Genomic DNA, 11,826 nt, shown 5'->3' with positions numbered 1-11,826 from the left:
AAAACAACATTGAGATACCACCTCACCCCAGTTAGAATGGCTATAATCAAGAACTCTAATAACAACAGATGCTGGAGGGGATGTGGACAGAAGGGAACCCTACTGCATCGTTGGTGGGAATGTAAGCTTGTTCAACCACTTTGGAAAGTAGTATGGAGGTTCCTCAAAAGACTCCACATAGAGCTCCTCTATGATCCAGCAATTCCACTTTTGGCATTTACCCAAATGATCTTCTTTTTTCTTTTTTGTTCATCATCAGGGCCTGGGCACATCCTGGAGCTCTTTTTTGGTCAAGGCTAATATTCTACCACTTTGAGCCATAGCATCACTTCTGGTTTTCTGGTAGTTAGTTGGAGATAAGAGTCTCAGGGCTAGATGTGTGATCCTCAGAACTCAGCCTCTTGCGTAGCTAATATTACAGGCCACCATAAGCCACCAGCACCTGACTGTATTTTGTTCATAAAAAATGAAAGTCCTTTTGGGCTTATCAACTACAAAATTACACTTCTAGAGAAGGACAGAAATAGGGTAGAAATCTCAAGTCATCTTATCAATTAGAAAATATAAGGATGCTCGTGACTAAAGCTTTTTTTTTTTAATACCTTCTAAGTATTTGCAGATTAGATCTCAGCCATCCATGGTTATATTTCTCAGCCTTTCTTGTCATCTCTTCTCCCATCCAGTTCACATCTACTCTTCTTGACTGTCCACATTAATATTCTCCTGGTGACTGGGTGTGTGTGTGGTGTTGGGAAGTGCGTAGAGGGGCAGAGCTAATGTGGGAGTTAGATTAGATTGAAGCGAATACAGTTCATGTCTTTGGAATAATTTAGGCTTGGAACAAATTCACTGTCTCTTCCTGTGTAGGTGGGCTTCTTACTGATCTCTCAGGTTCTGTGTCTTCATCATGAACTGATGGTATAAATTATTAGTGACAGCTCACTCAGTTAGTCCTCTTAGAAAGCTCAGGAATGGATAGAAGAAGATGGAGAGGATTTCACTGGTGGTTCCCATAGAGACAAATGGCCAGAAGAAGATTTGGAAATCAAAAGAGATGTTGAGGTGAGCAAGCAACAGGAAGGAACCCATGGTGGAGTGCAAGGACACTTTAAAGAGTCAGAAAGCCTCCTCTGTTCCAGAAATATAGCTGTATTTCTAAGGAAAGGTAAGGGGACCAAAAACGTTACAACTCAAACACCACCCAGGGTAACATTGTGGTTAGCTTGAAGGAGTTAAACTCTTATTAATAGGACAAAAATATTTTCTGGAACTGGGCATCCTATCAAAATGTTAGGTACTGAGATTTTTATTTTGCACAATGACTTCAACGGTTCCAACCTTCAAAGAAGGCATTGTTTGCAACAGTTGAATGTTCCAAATAGTTGAGGGTTTAAACCTTCAAGCATAAACACCTCTTTAAAAAATTTACCCAATATGTATGGGAATCATTCTAAAATATATGGTTCATTGCTCTGTCTTTGAAAGCAAAACATACCTAGGTAATTTAATCTTTTCTTCCTGAATCAAGAAAATCATTATGCATTTTAGTTTTTATATCATGCCATAATAGAGTGATGCTCTGGGGATCTATTAGCATATAAATGTCTGCACTCGCCTGATTGAATCCCATGTCTGCCTTTAAAGTTTTATTTTGTTTTCTCTCTTGCTTTTATTTGTCTTCTGCTGTTCTTTCAAACATGCTGCAAATATTTATAAAGTGGAAACAATTAGTAAAGGCCCAATGAGCTCTCCGTATGGTTCAAACAACTTCTAAATGTATTGATGACCTAATATGTGACAGACACTGTGCTAAGTGAACAGGATATAAAGATGAAGAAAGCCTCCATCCCCCTGAGACCCCACAGGCTGATGGATTATAAATGTCCCTGTGGATAATAGGCCTGTAATTTCTTCTGTAAACTTTGAGACACCTGTTTTCATGATTTGCCAAGCAGTCTTTCTCAAGGCGTACTCTCAGCTGTATTTTCTTTACTTGGAGTTGTTGAAGAGCTAAATGTTCAAGAGATCATAAAGCCTCTTACATATTAAGTAGTTGTTCAGAAAATAGTATTGTTTTGTAGGACAATGATTAAAGAATATAATGAGAGGGCTTGGTGGTCCTCAAGTGACTGAAGATTCAGTGTCTCACTTTTATGACAGATACTTTCGGACTGGATGGTTTATGCAAGTGAAATTTAAACTACCTATGGCTGAAAACGAAGACATAATAATAAACTAGGTTGTTAAGCATTAGAAAAGTGGAAGGGCACGGTAAGTCAGAAAGTCAACAGGTAAAGGGTAGGAAGGTAGGACTGGAGCTAGGGGACACTGTGCTTCAGGGAGTGGTGAGGGATCTGACTCTTGAGTATGGGTAGTTGCAGCACTATCCTTTGTGTGAGCTAGGTTGTCTCTTTGAATGCAACTGGAGGTAGTGTTAGCATTCTGCTATTATTAATAAAAGCTCAAAAGCTCCTGGGCCAGTGAATATATTTACAGGCTTTTGTAAGGCTGTTGGAAAAAGAACCTTGCAACCAAAGCTGGGCTATGCCTTTTGCGGATTCAGAAAATAGTATTGTTTTGTAGGGCAAGAGGCCTCAGCTATCAATAGGTGTTTGAATTATTGCCTAACATCAATGGTGTCTGCCTATAATCCCAGAACTTGGAAGCTGAGCAGCAGGAGTGCAAGTTCCAAGCCAGCTTAAGCTACATAATAAAACCCTGTCTCAAAAAAAGAAAGGAAGAAGAGGAGGAGAGAAAAGGGAGGAGAAGGAACAGGAGAGAAAAGAGAAAGAGGGGAAGGAGGAGGAAGAGGAAGAGGAGGGGGAGGAGGAGGGGAAGAAGGAGGAGGAAGAGGAGAAGGAGGAGGAGGAGATGGTTCTAGAAGTTTCAGTCCTGGAATCCTGGATCTAGGGAATGTTAAAACTTTTAGCTACCATGAAAGAAGCAAGCCTCCTCTATGAACAACTAGTGTTTTGCCTGCTCCTTTTTCATTTCTAGTACTGAGATTGATATGTCTCCCACTCTAGGAACTTCTAAATCCTGGGAAAATCAGAATGATTGGTAAACTCTCCTAACTCTGAAAGCTACAATGCTGAAGAATGTGGGAAAAATCTGTACCAAAAGCAATAGCCAGTGCATAAATTAACTCCTGATAAAGTGCAAAATGTCTTTGTAATAAACACATTCAAGGAAAATATTAAATGTTATTTAAACTGATGGTGAGCTATTAAGGCAAATAGATATGCAGAAAAAGCTGTTATAACTCCTAGACATAAAAAATTTATAATAACTGAAATTTTAACATATTCTAGGTGGTTATTCACAGTAAAAAGCTGAAAGTGAGCCAGTGGCGCAAACCTGTAATCCACGTTACTCAGGAGGCTGAGATCTGAGGATTGTGGTTTGAAGCAGAAAAGTCTGTGAGACTCTTATCTCCAATAAACTACTCAGAAAAAGCAGAGGTGGTGCTGTGGCTCAAGTGGTAGAGTGCTAGCCTTGAGCACAAAGAAGCTCAGGGACAGCACCCAGGCCCAGAGTTCAAGCCTCAGGACTGGGGGGTGGGGAGGAGAAGCTAAAAGTGGATCTGAAACTTAAATGTGTGACTATTTTCACCTTTTATTTTTTTAAGTAAAGAAAGCTTGAAAGAAGACAGATCTCTTACCAGAACTCTTTCCTATCTGGATGGGAGGGCAAAGTGGAGAAAAGCGAGTAAGGGAGGTATGGAGCAATCTACAAACTCCTACAAGCTTTCTCAGTGTGCTGTCAGGGGTTTACTGAAGACAGAATTCTTAGAAGCTTGGCCTATCTATTAAAATGTTAAAAATATTTTAGCTTCATTTAATACTTGGGGTTATCCAAATGTCATGTTTTTCCCTCAGTACTTGTATATTGTCTGTAGCAATTTCTTTTAAAGAACTGAAGAATGGAAGATTTAGAAGAGACATCAACATTGTGACATTCTTGTCTAAAGGATGGCTCCTATGGGACTTCATATATTGAGATGTCACCTCCACTTTTGTTGTTGGTGGTGCCAGTTCTGGGGCTTGAATTCAAAGCCTGGGCATTGTTCCTGAGTTATTTTGCTCAAGACTAGTGCTCTACCACTTGAGCCACAGCTCTACTTCTGGCTTTTTATTTTGGCAGCAAGAGATACGAGTCTCACAAACTTTCCTTTTTGGGTTGGCTTTTGAACCATGACCCCCTTATCTCAGCCTCCTGAGTAGCTAGGATTATAGTTGTGAGCCAATTGTTTTTTTTGGGGGGTCGGTCGTGGGGCTTGAATTCTGGGCCTGAGCGCTGTCCCTCAGCTCTTTCAGCTCAAGACGAGCACTCTACCACTTGAACTACAGTGCACTTCCAGTTGTGAGCCAATTGAATCCAGCTCATCATCCAGCTGCCTATTTTTTTTTTTTATTAAAGTACAGGTCTAAATTAAGTGAATATAGAACTTAAAGCTTTCCTCTTCTTTTTTCGTTACGTATGCTCAGTTGAATATTAATACTATATGCCATTGTTTTATGCAATGTTTCCTGGTTTCTAATTGACAAAGAAACATAGAAATATAAGCATGGTGGTTTATGCCTGTGATCTCAACCCTTGGGAGACAAGGTAGGAAGATGTCAAAATTGAGGAGTGAGGAGAGAGAGAGAGAGAGAGAGCGACAGAGAGAGACAGAGAGAGACACACACACACAGAGAGAGACAGAGAGAGAGCGACAGAGAGAGACAGAGAGAGACACACACACACACAGAGAGACAGAGACAGAGAAAAAGCCAGAGAGAGACAGAGAGAGAGAAAGAGACAGACAGATAGACAGAGACAGAAAGGGAGACAAGGGAGAAAGAGGGAAGGAGGGAGAAAGATCTTACACAGAAGATTTAGAACATTTGAATTTTCAAACTTAAAAAAAAATAATACCAGTAAAGAAAGAGGAAGAGGCCAAATGAGATGGCATTTTGAAGGAAGTAATTGCTTTTGCATGGTGGTTTTGAGCCCGCATTGTTATGTGGTTTCTGGCATGATACACAATTTTCTTATGCGATATCCTGAACATTTACCATAAAAATTAAAGACATATGCTAAGAAGTCAAGTCAAACCTATGAGATTGCAACAGGATTTATTTATTCATTGGGAATTTCATATGTGTACAGACATAGCTATATTCATAAATTGTGTATGCATAGATACACTTATATGTATGTATGTACATGGATACACACATACACCCCTCTCTGTCTTTCTTTTTCTCTTTTACCTTGTTGTTCTAAGTTCTGTGGGAGAAAAGAGAAGCAGTACAAATTCCACAATTTCCAGAGTTTATTTTTGGATGGGAGAGAAAAGGATACGCCAAGTGAGGACATGGCAGTATGTGATTCAGAGCTGAAACAACAATATAAACTTGGGAGAGTTACTTAAAAGGAGAGGCCATAGGAACAGTGATTTCTGAAGAAGGAAAGAAAGAGACAGTCCATGGGGTGATTGGTGAGCACAAGGATGAGAGGCAGAGAAGGTCGTGACATGCAGGGGAAAGAGTGACTGTGGCAGTTGCAGTGAATATTACTAGAAAAGTAAACTGAACATGGACCGGTAAGTGTCTTAAGTGGGTGGATTCTAGGTATCTTTGCAAGCCACTCAATCAGGAAATAACACGATATGGTTGTATTTAATTGGCAACTGATGATACAATAGCAAGAAGCTAAATGAGATGCAAGTCATCCAACTAAGAGCTTAGCAAAGTGGATCAAAACATCTATGGAAAAAAAGGCACCCAGGAGAAACAAGATAAGTAATGGGTCTGAGTTAAGACCAGGATATGATTGACAAAACCCCAAAGAGAGAATTGTAGATAACTCTGTGGAGTTTGCAAATCTGGATGAACTGGTTTTGGACAAAAAATACCCATGAGTCTGCCTTTGTAAACTGCATTCTTTGCAAACATGAGTGAGAAAGTACTTTTCAGAAACTCAAGAAGGTTCTGAAGTTCAATTGCAAATACCTCTCAGGAGTTGTATGCTGGGCAAGTGTGCTTTGGCTAGGTTGTCAGAGCCTCAGGGTTCGTAAACTGATTCTTAGAAATCAGTCGATTTGGCTGCATATTTCTTTAGAATAACTTAAGAGAGAAGAATTTCATTATGTGCTTGAATGTTTCCTCTAACAAGTCTGTCTCACAGAACTATCTGCAATGATTGAAAAGTTCTTTATTTGTGGTATGCTAGTCTCCTGTGGCTTTTTGAACACTTGAAATGTGGCTTCTGCAACTGAAGAGTTGAATTTTAATCTTAGTTATTATAAATTAACTTAAACTTATTTAAATAGACTTTCATAACCATTGCATTACCATACTGGACAATGCAACATTAAAGGATCTCTAAGTTATCAAGCCTGACAGCATGTTATTAGTTCAGGAAAATGTTTGCTTTGGCATACAGGATTAAAATCTTCTTTTGGTCACAAAAATGGCCATTCAGAATAAAAAAAATATTGGTTGAGTCAAGAAATATTTATTCATCATCCATCCTCTTTAAGACTAGTGTTAGATATGGCTGTGTTATGGTCCTACCCTCAAATGGCTCACAAAGAGAAAAGGCTAAAACAAAGCTACACCATTACAGGTCCTTGGGATGGGCAGAATACAACAGGGACAAGCATTTGCAAAAGTTTACAAGGGATTTTTTTTCTGACATAAGGTGGGGTGGTAGGGAGGGAGAAAGGGCTTTATGGAAAGGTAACATCTCTGCAGAGGAGCAATTAGTTAAGAGAAGTGTGAATGTGTTTTTCAAGGAGAGGGTATAGTGTGTAAGACACTGCAAAAAGAGGTTTGGGGAACACATGACTTGTGTTTGTTCTAGGAAAGGAGATTCCATCTGGGGTTAAACTGTTGGTTCTGTGGAACTTTATGGTTTTGCACTGCACCTTAAAGATAGACACCATTAGACATACAGCTTGGTTCTGTTCACTTTCTCTTTCCATGAAGATGGATGTTCTGAATAATGCATTAGATAATTGTTCCCTGTCTGCTTGAGAATTTATTTTTTACTCCTTTTTCTTGTTAAAAATATTCAGGCATGGTGAGCAGCAGCAGAACTCAGGAACAGAGTATTATGCAAGGGTCAGTGAAGTCACGAACATGTCACAACAGGCTTGCTTGCTAGGTAGTTGTAGTTTGGGTGAGAAATGTTTCCCAAAGGCCAGCAAGTTAGAAGGTTGGTTCTCAAGATTGTGATGTTGGAAAGCACTGTGAACATTGAGCAAGTAAGCCCTGAATGGGAGGTCCCTAGGTTATTGGGGATGTGCTCTCAAAAGTGATTGTGGAATGCTGTGTTTTTAGGTTCTCTTTTTTTTTTGCTTGGCCTATGATGTAAGAACCATTTTTCTCTGCATGGTGCTCCCAGCACAATGTGCTGTTCTCACAAGAGGTTCAGAGCATGGGACTGCCTGACTTTAGATTGTGAATTCCAGAACTGAGTTCAATAGACCTTTTTTTCTTTTTGTAAGTTAGTTGCCTTGGGTATTTTGTTGTAGTCATGCAAAGTTAACTCAAACAGTCTTAATGATTGTTCCAATTCTGTGGTTTTATAATGACTGAAATAAAGGAGGAATGAATAAATTATTTGACATGTTTTTCCTACTCCACAAGTGTTCTCATGCATTTAACAAAAGCCAGGCAATAAAATGAGGGAATACAGGAAATATAGCTCTTCTCAAATAGATCTCATAGCCCAGCAGAGGAAACCCACAATTTTAAAAAATCATTAAGATAAAGAATGAGAAAAATCATAACACGTAAGAGATTCTAGCATCATTCAAAACCCATTCATCCTAGACATTTTCTTTCCTTAACTGAATGCAATTAAACAATGCATCATAAATGCTCACACTTTTTCCTAATTATTTTTTCTATGTGCACCAGTTAGCTCTTTCAGCTCTGGAATCTTCAAAATCTTGCCCCCCTCCCAATTCCCTATCCATTTACCCACCCATGTACATTTTCTTGTTGCTGTTAGGAAAGTACTGTGTCATGTGGATGGACATCCTCTCCACCTCCCCCGCCAGCCCACACAGGTTTTTAGTTGATTGACACATTTGATGTTACTTTTAATTGATGCTTAACAACTTTAGTTGAATCATAATCCCTCTGGACTCAAATACCCAATTGGGGATTTAGGTTTGCCACCTCTAGTTACCATTTTAGACAAAGAAATATGGAACCCACCTTCTTTGTTTAAAGAGTCATTACTCTAATTACAGTCCACTGAATAAACAATTGTTTAATTTACTGTGACATAGTTGGTCTCTCCTTCACGTGCACTTTGTGAGCTTTTGTCTCTGTGTCCCCTATTCATATTCTACACCTTTAGGGCTCAGGAGATGGGGTAATGACTTTTTTAAAGGTCCCATATAAACTGTTTAAAAAACCTTGACATAAATTCTGTTGAAAGAAAGTAAAATAAATGCCCAGTAATATCCTACCAAATTGCAAGCTAATGATGGAAGAGAGGAAGTAAGTGATTAAAAAAATACTTAACTATTTTTTAGTCGTTGAAAAGATTTCCTTGGGGGCTGTCCTTTATTATCTACAGAGTTGGGTGTAAGGTCTGTGGTGGTGAGAAGAAATATCAGCTTCTGACATGAAACCATCTGGTTGGGTTGCCTTCTTTCATCATACTGGGGGAAGATTTTGTCACGGAAATGGCCTGGAGATGTTAGAATGCCCCCCATTGGTTCTTGTGAACAGTATTATAGTTGGATTATAGTTGACTTGACAACTGGGAGTTTAACCCATCCACACCACAAAGGATTCTCAGTGTGATTCTGTTGCAGTATGCTATCTTGCTGGTTTCCATATTAACATCTTAACCTTTTGTCATTTCCTTTCTCTTTGGTAAATTGAATATTTTAGTCCCATTGTTGTATTATTTATATCTCCTTTTCCATGTGTTTCAAGGTCTCCTTGAAATTCATAGCACAAAATTTTAAACTAATTTGAATTTGTCTTTAAATAATATAATATTAAATATAGTGTGAGGATCCAACAATTGGTATTTGTCACCGCTTCCATGAATAGAGGAAGATGAGGAAATACTATTGTATTTTACTTCACACATGGTATAAATGTATATACATTGTCGTGATCTTTACATTTACCACAATTTCATTTGCCACAATTACAAATTATTTTATTCCAATTCTACTGTTTGTTTAGATCTAAGATTTCCACTAACATCCTACTTTGGCCTGAGGAGCTTCCTATAATGATGTATCTTGTAGGCCTGATAGCAAAACAAAACAAACAACAAAACAGGAAAACTCTTAGATTTTGTTTGAGAATTATTTTTCTACCTCCTTTTTTTCTACCTCCTTTTAGTAAGATACTTTTGCTGGGTATATAATTCTGACTTGATAAAAGCATGAGTTTATTTGAATGCTTTAAAGAGGCCACTTCATTTTATCTTTGGCTGTGAGGTTGCTGATAAGAAATCTCCACTTCTTTATAGAGGATGTCTTTTTCCTCTGTCTTCAATATTTTTCTCTTCGTAGTTGGTTCTCAGTTGCCCAGTCCTTTCAGTGTGGGGCAAGATACATTAAGCAAACAGTAAGCAAAATCAGCAAGGTGAGTATTGTAACATCAAAGAAAAATAAGTGTTGTATTTAAAAGGAAGAACCAGGCTAAGTGTAGTGGCTCATGTTAACTTTAGAGGCTGAGAACTTTGTTGGAGGCCAGCCTAAGCAAAAAATTATGAGACTCCCCCTTCTCAAACAATAACTGGGTGTGGTTTCACATGCCTGTCATCCCATCTATGAAAGAAGTGTACATAGGCTAAGGTTCAGGTTAGTCTGATCAAAAACACAAGACCCTATTTTGAAAAACACCAAAGGCGAACATTTCTGAGGACTTGGCTCAAGTCCTCAGATAGAATATCTAACTAGTAAGTACAAGAACATTAGTTTAACTACCCCCCCCCAAAATAAGAAAAGGAAAAAAAAAGAACCACGTCTATCATCACGGTTTTGTAAAACAAAATTCCAAAGAAATGACAGAAAGTGATTAAAATGACCAAACTTAAAAAAAAGATATTGGATGTCAATATGCAATTGTAACTTGTGTTTCCATACATTAGCAGAAAAATGGAGCTGAAATATCAAATGAAACTTTTGTCATAGTAACTCTATTTGTGCAGGTATTTAAGTATATATGTGTGAATATATTTATATTGTCTATCTCTATCATCTCTATCATCTACCTCAGATGCTATTGGGAATTAACTCTAAATTCAATTGTGAGGCATTTTGAGGAAAATTATAAAATTTTATTACATTAAAAAAGAAATATATAAGTAGAGAAATATACCATGTCATTATGTGGGAATATTTAATACTTTTAAGATGTGAACTCTTCCCCCAAGTAATCTGTTGCTTTTGTATAGTCCTGTGAAAATTTAGGAAGACATTTTTTGAAGTTTTATAAAAGTATTTCTAGATCAAATATGGAAGAACAAGAAGTCAAGAGTAGTCAATCAATCTCTGAAGAATATAAATAATGAGTATAGGAGTGGTGTGGAGGGAAAATTGTCCTTCAATATACCAATATTCACTAGGAAACTACATAATTTATTCAGAGTGGTCCAGTATAAGTTGAAGAAGAAAAATTGAAGAGAATGGAGAGAAGTCATATAAAGGTCTCATCATGACTGTCAGTTGGAGATTATGATTTATTGATTTGGTTATCCATAAGAAAAGAAAATTGTATCCCTACCTTACACCATACAGAACTTGGATTGTTTTATAGTTCTCTTTCACAGTGACCATTAAGACAATGGCAAGTAGTATTACTTCTATAGCATCACATGAAGAGTTTGCAGAGAGATTCATGGGAGTTTTGCAGAGAGATTCATGGGAGAAAAGTTCTTATCTGAGAAAATGGTAGAAGCTTATTGAACAGTTCAGTCATTATTGCATAAAGAACATGTACAAATGCTGGTGGATTCCATCCCCTGTGAATATAATGGTTTAGAATCTTGGTCACCTTTAAGTACATTTCCTTTTCTTTAAGGAAAACATAAGCAGTAATGTTGCTGGTTCAATACGTGGGATTTGGTGCATCTTACAAGTGTATATATGAACTGTAATTAAATTGTTCATGTAAAGCTGTTCAAGTCACTGCTTTGAAAATAATACATAACTAAAAAGCCATCCCACATTCTTCTGTTAATAGATCTTGACTGAATTTGGAGAAATGACTTTTTTTTCTGGTCTGGTTGATGAGTTCATGCAAAGTTTTATGTTTTGTTGTAAGCTGACATTTTATTTGAGGAGGTATGACATTTTTCAGCTGTTTAAACTGCCAGCAGATCTCAGAAACTTCTTCTGTTTATAGAGAAAGCTGTATGTGGTGTGGGAAGAAGATAATTTCACAGAAATAATGAAACACTTCAGGGGAGAGGAAACCACAGCCTAACCTTGAAAGTAGACAAACCTTGTTCTGAGTTCCAACTGGCTCAAATGATGAGGTTTTAGATGGTCTAGATAGGAGTGAAGTCATGAACAAGGTATTTCATGTCTTTCTGGAAATGAAATACTTTGAAGATACATTTACTTATAATACCTTTCCATATCACCTCTGGGGACAATTTGCAGTAGAATCATACAGGGTATATTTTTATCATGGCATCTGGATTTTGGTGAGAAAAATCCCCCATACAGCCAGGTTTCAAAGGACTCCACCCATACATACATCTACTTCATGTATGATCTCATTTTCTATGGTAGATCCTTGATGCAATGGTACTTCAATTTTATGTATGGGTGTGAGGTAGTTTTGCATCAGA

Source organism: Dipodomys ordii, unplaced genomic scaffold (assembly GCF_000151885.1).
Source record: "Dipodomys ordii isolate 6190 unplaced genomic scaffold, Dord_2.0 Scaffold13, whole genome shotgun sequence".
Taxonomy (NCBI): Eukaryota; Metazoa; Chordata; class Mammalia; order Rodentia; family Heteromyidae; genus Dipodomys; species Dipodomys ordii.
Note: the sequence above shows the minus strand (reverse complement) of the source record.